A 10,356-nucleotide genomic window follows, 5' to 3' on the forward strand; every position below is an offset into this window, starting at 1 on the left:
TGGGGAAAGAAAAATGGTCAACAGCTGTGAGGAAGAAAACCAAACACACATAACACATTGCTTTCAGCTGCTCTGAAACTCGGGGTTAAATACCTCTGTCATCACTGCAAGTGTTACCAATAGATCCAGAAGTAAAACACTGATTTTGAAACAGAAATCAACATATTCTTCTGAAGAGCAGAACAGCTCTAAGTGCTTTTTTGTAATATCATATTTAACTGCTCCCAAAAATAACCTGAGGGCTGTTGATGCTGTAAGACACACACTGCCACTGCTGAGAATTCACCGAGCAGCAGCCGAGCTCTTGGGTCCTTTTTTCTGGGCTGCCTTAATGTTTTCAAGAAAAAAGCGCTTCCAAATTCCTCCTTTGTAAATCAGTTGAAGACATTTTGAATGTGGGTGTCACCTGATTCTTGTTCTTCCTGGTAAAACCATTTTATATACCAAAGTTTTCCAATACTCTCTTGTCAGGACATTAACATGCAGTTCTGTTTCTTTCCAGCAACTCACAACAGTGCTGCAACCCAAATTGTTTTCCCCCTTCAAACCAAGATATCCAGGGTCTGCATCCCTTTATTTTGTATTTTAACAATTAACCATTAATATTATCATCCAACAGTGTCTTTCATTAGCACACTTCTTCACATAGTCTTTGTGGTATATAAATTCATTAGCATAAAAGATCAAAGCTTCATTTACGAGACAAATGCCATAAACAAGAAATTAATTCAAGAGGCCCATTGATTCCAAATGAGAATGGTGATGTTAATTCCAGTGTAAAAAAAAAAACCCTCTCAATCCAGTAATTAAATTCTGTTCCACCAGATACAGTCAAGCACATGCTCTGCCTTCACAAGGACTGATTAACTGACCCTAAGATGACACCATCCATGCAGCAGTGGGTATCAAACTGTCCCCATGACAGAGCCCAAGATGCCACCTCCTGCTGCAGGAAAAGAGAGCTCTTTCCTTGCCTTGCGAAGCACACCCCCATCACAATGCAGTCTTTGCCTTCTGTTTCTCAACAGCCCCTCCCTAAATTTCTCACTCCAAGGATGAGGTTAAACTGAATTCCCTGATGCAGAATGGGAGGTGATGTGTGCTGGATGAAGCCTGGTGCTGCTGCTGACATTCTAACTCTCACACAAACCTGCTCACCCTTTCTTGGCCTGATGCTGAGCTGTGTATTGGTTTTGCATGGGGAGCACGGCAGGCCTCCATTTGTGCTGGTCACCAAACCACACGCTCTGCTTTTGCAAGTCTCTTTATCTAGATTGATGAATGCAAGCTTCAGAAAGAGTATTTCAGCAGCCTCATATAAGGGACATTAGTCACTGCTGCCTTGGTGCCTAGAAAGAGCCATCCATTTTGTAAAGCAGACAGACGTAACCTTGGAATGAAATGCAGCAGACTCACTGACCTGGAGGTTTTTTACTCTTTCTGAATCCATAGCTCTGATGAGACCTGTGGGAGTTTGGTCTTCAAAGCAATGCAAGATCATGACAATTAGAAGACCATAACAACCAACGTAGAACTGATCCCCCGGGCAATCCATACAGACATCCATCACTAATGGAGACAGCCGCTGAAATTGCTGGGCTTCCCTGGACCATCTCAGTGATGGAACATCTGGCTGCTGTGGGAACAGAGGACTGCATGTCTAGATCCCCTGTGACACAGCTGGCAATTCGTGAAGGCAGAACAGCATCTTTAGTCTTCTTCCTTCCATAAATCCACATCTGAGAGGCATTAAAACCATAAGCCTCAGCACTGACCTACGTAACTTTCTGAAAGAAGGTGGCATGTAATAAACAAGTAGGCTAGAAGGAAGAGACCAGCAAAGTTCTACAGCTTAGAAAGTTTAAAGCATAACAACTCCTTTTTGAAAACAAACAAACAATGCTAAGTATGCATGCAGTGGTTTTGTATAATCTGTTCTTTGACGCCATTCTTAAACTAAGGGTGATCTCTAACAGCAACACTGAAATTGAAGTGCAAATGCATGGGGCTGAAGTGAGTTTCACAGCAACACCAAGGAAGCAAAACTAAGATGCTGGTCAGAGCTTTGTGGCTTTGTTTAAGAACACATGCACTGCTTGGGAGCTTGGGGAAGAAAAATTGATTTTCCAGGCACTGCTATAAAACATGCCAAGAAACAAGTGTAAACCAGACAAAGCACAAACTATAGCAAGATAGCAAAGCATCCAAAATTTTCCATGTGTGCCTATTTATGGAGGGAAGGAATTATCCTATGGTGAGCTTCGCTCCCTCTGTCACAGGTCAACAGACGAGAAACATTTGTAGGAAGCAGAATGGTGTTAAAACTGATGTGCACAGAGGCTGAGCAGAGCTGCTGAGTGCCCAAACAACTGGTCTGGATCTGAGGAACAGCCCTGCTGCAAGCCCAGGAGTGGAGACAGTTTGTTATAGAAACAAAGCGGGGGAAGGAAAGACTGGTTATGTCCAAATACTTTGATGCTGTTTGTTATTACAGGGCAAAACGGATGCATAACTGGCCTTTCACTGAGCCCAAAGGAACTAAGTTGATTTATAGGTATATTACTTCAGATCGCACTATACAATCATCTTATTGAAAACATCTTTAACTCATGCTACAAGTTATACAGCCAGGAAAATGTACAGATACAACAGGGGGAAACCTCACAGAAATAAGCAGTGCTACCAAAGCAATGCAGCAGGAGCAGCACTGTGCTAAAACAGCTGTGGTGCTCTACTCTATAGAAACTGAAGTTTGAGGTTAATTCAGAAAATAATTCCACTTGAATTAATTGCACACCGTTTATTTCTATTAATTGCACTACTGTTATTTCTTTCAGGCTATTTAACCACGCTTTCCAAAACTGCAAATGGTCGAGCAGATTATCTCTGTGTGCTGAGCAAAACTGTGCAAATCCTGAGTTCCTTCCAAGAAATGGGCGGGTGGAGGAGCTGCCATTAGTGGTGTCCCACTGTAGAGAAGATGATACCCAGACAGTGAGAGCAACTGCTGGTGATACAACAGGGCAGAGCACTGTGCATGGAGGAGCTGTGGGGCTCTGGCTACAGATGTGTGTGGATAACCAGATGGACCACTCCCAATTTTCAGAGTGCCCCTCGGAGCAGTGAGTATCATTTGTGAGATTATGCATTAGCTGAACACGGATTCTGAACTTGGAATAAATCAATAATTCATCTGAAAATACAGCTTCAGCCCAATTAGTAACTCACAAGTGCCTGTGAAAATGTTTAGGATTATTTTTATCAACACATCAGACATGCAAACCGCTCCAATGGGTAACACCGCATCTTGTTCCTAACACGGAAATATTCCACTGTCTCCAGGATCACATGGAATAGAACTGAATCGTTACGCATATTCTCTTCCCTGGAGAACGCTTGAAGCCTTTCATTATTCCAGCTATATATTCATTATTAATCCTTTCCAGATCATTGCAAAAGCGAATGGCTCCCAGATTGCATGCAGCCTTATGCACCACAGGGAGCGGTGAGCAATCAGTGCAGCAACATCACTGGACACATCTTTTTCCAATCCATAAAGGACCTGTAGATCTTCCATGTCTATACAAGTGATCTCAAGCAAAAAAAAAGAAAGATAGAGGAGGGGAAAAAATTACTCCTGACATACGATACCAGGTCAGCACAGATATCTGAAACTGAGAGCTTTCCCCAGCACTTCCCACACCCTTTGATTCTGCACCTATACAAGGGGCACCAGAAACACAGGCTCTATAGTTTAATCTCAGGTGAGAAGTGAACACAGCATGTAAAACCACTTCTGGCTGTAATATTTAGCAACGCAGCCAAATAGGATTTGTTAAATTGTGTTTTACTGAGCAACACCAATGTGCAATGAATAAATAAGAGGCTGAATGTCCTATCAGGACAACAACCAGCAGTGCTTCCCATCCTACTAGCCAGGCCTTCAGCACAACCCCAAAACTGAACCTACATTCTAAATGCTCAGGAACATGAGCCTGAGCTGGCACAGCTCCCTGCACGTGGGCAGTAACACATAAGGAGCCTTTTTTTTTTTAACTGACACATGTGCAGAATAATAGGCAGAAACATTCATATACTTGCCATCACTTCTACCCACTGTGCAGGTGACCGAGCAGAGCACACAAACCTGTGACAAATCCTTCATCTAACGGGCAATTAGCACATGCCAGCTGAAGGTACATTTACAATTGCTCCACGTGCCTACAATTAAGGGCTTTGATCTTCCACAGATTCAAGCGTGTGTTTTAGTTGAACGCCTGAGTCACCTCGTTAGTTCAGAGGGAACAATTTGCTTCCACATGTGTTCAAAGGCCGCATGTAATGTATCGAAGCGTATGACTTAGCAATGCTGATGTCTTTGCATTTTTGTATAATCCTGTACTCAGGGGGAAAGATTTGACGTTGGCCTGAAATCCTGGCTCACCTTTGCCTTATCAAGGCAGAAAGAAGGAGGAATGGTTCCCCACCAGCAATGAGTGCACTCCCAAACCTGTTGCTTCTGGTGGCTGCGTGCTCCTCAGCATAGAGCTGGATGCCAGGAAGATCCCAAATGAATAGTCACTGCTTGAATGGCATATACTGGGTGCTGATATTTCTGGGGTGGTTATCAGATCCCTCTAATCTGTGGCACCAATCTGCTGAATGGGACACTTGTGCTTCATTCCTCATAGTGAGTACATCAGATTTGTCTTTCGCATAAGAACAGAAATCCAATGCAGGACACCATAGGTTTCCTGCTTTAGTGTAAACACACTGATGAGGAAGGTAAATGTGCTTCCCATCTCTGGGGGCACTCAAGACCAGGCTGTGTGGAGCCTGGCAAGAAGATCTCTGGAAAACTGCTTAAAAAACTGAGCTGTATTTGGTTTATTATTATTATTATTTTGTGCAGAACTAAGTAAACAAAGATTGTACAGAATGTGTAATCTGTTACCTAAGTCAGCCTTCATCTTTTGCCTGCTTTTCTTTAAACTTCTGGGATATTTTTATGCACATAAAAATAAATCTTACCTTCATTCTGCTTTGGCCCATTTTTATACTTTTCTGTGATAAATTATTCTTTTAATTTGGAGTCTGGAGAAAAGACCAGATAGTTGTTTTCTACAGACTGAGACATCACTGCCAAAGTAAACTGAAACCATCCCACACAGGCAGAGTTCTTGTCAGTACAGAAATTTGGGTGGTGCTGTTCCAAACTGGCGCAGCAGGTAGAGATGGTAACTAGGCCAACAGTGACAGAACCAAGCAGAGATCATTTAGCACATGGATCTATTTATTACTGCCATTCGAAAACATTCCTGTCTCTATAGTAGCACGGTCGTCAGTAAATATTTTCCTCCTTTCTTTGCATTTGGTAGTTAAATTTATTTATTTTTCTTTTTAGATAGAAACTATCATACTAGACAGGAACTGTCAGATCTGAGCCAAACACATCCCAGTGTGAACCCTTCATGTTACAAACGATTTTGTCAGGAAAGGATTGAATTAAGTACAATTAAGACACAACACATTGCAGAATTTGGTCCTGAAGGTGTTGCCCAGCACAGATGTTGCTCTTTCTGTCTCCACAAACCACGTGTGTTCAGAGCAGCTGTTGTGACTGCAACCACTGATGGGAATCAGTGTAACAGCTCTGCTCATCCCACACCAAACCCAGAGATGCTGGAGCTCCAGGGAGGATGCAAGATCCCAGGGAGTTTGGTTTGAGACAAAAACCTGTGCTCATAGAAAGTGCTCAGTATGTGGAACTGTGCTCTGCTAAGGATCATGGAAAATGCACTGCTTACTGCTCCCCTCAGGCAGCAGGACAGCAGAGATGCCACAAGGATGCTTAGGCATCAGTTTGCTAGGCACTGCTCCAAACACTGTAGTGCTTTGCTTGTCCTTCTTGCTCAGTGCATTATCCCTTTGGCATCCTGCTACTTTTGTCATAACTGATTATAATTTCATTTTGGAGGAAAACTTTGCACAGACTGTTCTGAGTCATGGTAGTGAGCAACCACATTCATTCTGGAGGTTAAATTTATACCTGCCAAATTGGAGGCATGAAGCACAGTGAAAAAGGATTCAAAATGAAAGATCCAAACAAAGTACTCCTGACGGAGACTTGAAATGTACAAAGGGTTCGAGATTCCACCTCGACTTTCATAAGTTATTGTGAGAATTTTAAAAAAATAAGAGAATTCGATATTCAGGAGAGGTGCGGGGAGCAATGAGACCGGACTCTCTCCAAATGACCACTATATTCTGGAGAGGATTTTCAAATTATATTAGGAAAGGATTAAAAATGCAGCAATTTGTGCTGCTGGCATCACACCAGTGAGATGAGCTATAGAAAAGCAGTGGGAAATTCACCATTGGGGCACACATGAGAAATATAACAGACCTTCCTCTGCAACACACCAAGAATCTGGAACTAGTTGGACAGTGTGGAGCATCTCCTGAAAGATTGTTCTGCAAGAATCAGCATCCATAGTATAAGTGAGTCCTTAGTGAGAGCTCCAAGGTGTCGCCGCCCAGAGCAGCTTGGCTGCTCGCTGGAAGCAGAGTGCTGGGGTTGCTCCCAGAGGAGGCTGTGCAGTGCTGGGCCGCTCCACAGTTCTCCCAATAGAAGGCGGAGCAGACAGAGCCCAACTGTGGGTTCCGAGGGCAACAGCACGTTGTGCAGGAGGAGATGGGGATTTCTATCTGCTAAACAAAGGGAAAGTCTCAGGACTCACAGCATCCCACACCAGGCGCCACTCTAAAACTGATGATTTGTTCATTAAACAAAGCCCCTGTTGGCCAAATGCAGCCTCCACCTTCTGAAGCATGTCAAGCTCCACAGCTGCAAGCATGACTTGCTCCCCTTGGCCTCCGAGTACAGCTCCATTCCATAAAGGGCTATAGCACAAATATTATAAGCCTAATACTGCCTTAAAAGTGCTAGCCTTCACATAAACATGGCTAAGGGGATTTATGCCAGGCCCTTGAAGAGAATTAGACCTGACCATCAGCAAGCAGTCTGTGACTTTCTTCTCGTGCTTGTTTTGGCAGTTCATTCTAACAGAATGAAAAAGATGAGAGAAAATGAATCTAAACATCTCCTTTGCTGGAGATAATCAGCTTCAAGATCTTACCCCCCTTTTACTTCAAAAGAAAACTGCTGAGGAACCGCAGTGCTGCGATACGCTCCACATGTGCTGCTCACATGGCAGCAACTGAAGCAGCTCAGCAGCTCATCGCAGGAATAACAGCACGGCTTTTAGTGGGGACACAGCTAAACTGCTGAAGAAACATTTGTACTGATCTCATTCACTTCTTTCCTCTCCTAGACATGGCAACACTGATGTAACGAGAGACTGCACAATGCTAACATGAGTAGTTCACTTTTCTAAGGTACATGTGTCTGTAAAGAAAAGCAAGGCTGCAAAACAAATGTAGACAGATCTCAGTATAAAACACACGTCAGTATGTCCATAAAAAGACCTGCCTGCATTAATTCTTCAAGTAAGCTGTGTTTCTTCCTATGGAGGAAGTGTCAGTCTGTGAGCTGTTCCAGCAGTTTCATCAAGGCAGTGAAATTTTCACTGTTTTATGAGAGAAATAACAAAAGTTAATGTTGCTCTTCAGTTCCCAGCAGTCTGGAGAGCCAACAGAGAACTCAGCAGCTCCATGTGCACACACCCCAAACCCTTCCTTCGCCAGGTTAAACACAGAAGTGGCAGAAAGGGCAGATTCATTTGGCTGATGCTGGAAAATTACTCTTGTTTGTATTGTGCAGCCTCAAGGAGCCGCAGTGGTGGATCCAGCCCTCACCATGTGAGCACAAACAGAATTAACAGCACTGGTTGAACTGCGGGATGCTTCAAACCCACACCAAAATCCACACCAAAATTCACACCAAACGAGAAAGGACAATAATCTGTGAACACCCATTCTGCCTACACTGCACAAGAAGAATCAGCAGAAGCTACAAGTGCTACAATACTTATAGACAAGGAGAAGCCAAAGAGCTACAGAGCAGATGTGACCTTGTGCTACAGTTACACCTGTGACCCCACACCGATGCTCATTGACACTGAAGGAATTCGGACATGAATTTCAACGGGAAAAACAAGCAACATTGTTGTGACCAAACTCCACACGGGTGGAACTGAAGTCTGTAGGCTGGAAGGGTTCCTGGTAGGAAGATAAAGCTGGGCACAGCTATATCCAAACAGGAAATGTCGAGGAATGATCTTTATTTTTAGATAAGATGTGAGTTTCAGAAGATCAGTGAATGTGAATGAGTAATGCATGGTAAACCACCAATGGAGAACCTGATTTTATTCCTATGATTCCTACACAATTATTTTTAGAGCAACATTTCACAAACTTAATAAGAAGGAAAAAAAATCTTATTAACTAGAAAGCTGGTCTACATTTTGAGGCAATTTTGCTCTAAGCAAGACATGCAGCCGAGCAGTAATTAGGCACAGTAACCGCATTATGCATGTCTTGCTTCTTGTGCATGAGGGCCCATTTTTGAATTACAAGAATTACACTTTGTTTTAACTCGGAACTATCCTCCCCCAAACCAGAAAACCAAACTTGTCCCCAAAATGGCTTCTTGGGACTCTCCAGACCCTCCTATACTTTGATTGTTAAGTGCTAATAATTTCAGCAACTATCAAATCATAATGAGACAAAGTAATAACCCAGACAGAGGGTTGGCCTGAGGGATGTGGGGTCACATTGCCAGGCTCTGCCCACGTGGTGCTGTAACAGTGATTGCTGTGGGCATGCAGGATGTTTTTGCCTAATAAAACATTTCTATTGTCTTTTTTTTAACTGCATCATCAAATATGTTATTAGACAAACCAAAGTATTGTGACTGAGGTAATTGTTTCACATTTCCTTAATGTATTATGAGTATTAAAAATTGATAGAGCTAGAAAAGCGAATGCAATGGAGGCCCATTTTGCCTTCTTAAATACATCTTTGAACAGAAGTGAATGCCTGAAAACTGACTGCCTGGCAACCTCGGGTGACATCTTGACAGTCTGTGGAATCTGTCCTCAGGAACAACTTGTAAATCCAGCCTGGCGTTAAGGACTCTCTCCCTGTTAAGTGCTTCATACCGCAGATTGTGTTTGGAAAGCAGGGTCATTTGGTCTCACTATTTCTTTCCTTGTCCATGACAGAACAAAATCCTAAAGGGCTGACAGTAAGAAGTCATTAATTTGAAAGGCTCCAACTCAAATAGAAATGCACTGTGGGAAAGGAGCTGCTGAGTTCAGCTTTCTCCATTTTCCCTGCAGAGACCTGAGTCCAGCTCTTGGGACTTCATCTTGAACTAAAAACAGGAAAGAAGTTTGGGAGAACTGGTTGGTATGAGGATGGGTGGTACGAAGGAGAACAGAGGTTGTGTGCTATGGTGGAAGCCAAGAGGAGCGGGATGGCACGAGCCTGTTCCAGCCCAGGGGGATGAGAGAGCCTTGTGCTGAGCTCTGCCCTCCTTCCAAATCAAGCAAGGCAGGGAAGTGTCTGTGGGACCCAGACTTAGCAACTTAGCTCAGCAGACTTAGCAGGTGAAGGCTGGGAGCCATCCTAAGAAACCTTTCCAAAGTCAAATAAAAATCATAGGCAATATCAGGAAGTGCCCACTGCCCACAGCCGCCAGCAGCCCTCTGTGCACAGCTCCTGCTTAACAGCTACAGCTGACAAGTGTAAGCATGAGTAGTTCGGGGTGCCCACACAACTCTGAAACACAGACTCATTTAATTTTGGGGAAAGAAAAAAAAAAGAAAAAAAAAGAAAGAAAAAGAAAAAGAAAAAGAAAAAGAAAAAGAAAAAGAAAAAGAAAAAGAAAAAGAAAAAGAAAAAGAAAAAGAAAAAGAAAAAGAAAAAGAAAAAGAAAAAGAAAAAAAGCCACAGAAAAGCACAAATGACTATAGTATAAGTTTTCAATTTATATCGCCATAGCAACAAAGGTCCTCAGTTGAAACGAGCCCCCCCCGCTCCCGGTGGACGCGCACGGCGCTCCGGGAAGAGGCGGCTGCAGGCGCTGAGGTCACCGGCCCGACCGGCGGACGCGGAGCGCGGCTGCACCGCTCCGACAGCGCTGCCCGGTAGGTGCCGGTCGGTACCGGTCGGTGCGGAGCAGCGCCGGGATGGGAGCGGTTTGCCCACAGCCGGGTCTGTGGCAGAGCTGAAGATGCTGCTGTCTCCTTAACCCTGGAACCAAGACTTAATTCACGCGTTCAAACAGAGATTTCAATCCACTCAGAGTAGTTTCTACCCGGACGTCGTACAAATTTCATTCAAAAGTAGACACAGGAAACGCTCTGCTGATCTTTGGCCATCAGCGTCCAT

The 10,356-nt window shown here is 43.7% G+C and overlaps 1 long non-coding RNA gene across 2 annotated transcripts in view; it reads right to left on the bottom strand.

Moving 5' to 3' along the window:
- Positions 1-10,356, bottom strand: part of LOC107323218 (uncharacterized) — an 86,559-nt gene that overhangs the window by 68,905 nt on the left and 7,298 nt on the right. The window lies entirely within an intron of this gene.

This window comes from Coturnix japonica, chromosome 19, assembly GCF_054131305.1.
Source record: "Coturnix japonica strain WE chromosome 19, WE-NBRP24, whole genome shotgun sequence".
Taxonomy (NCBI): Eukaryota; Metazoa; Chordata; class Aves; order Galliformes; family Phasianidae; genus Coturnix; species Coturnix japonica.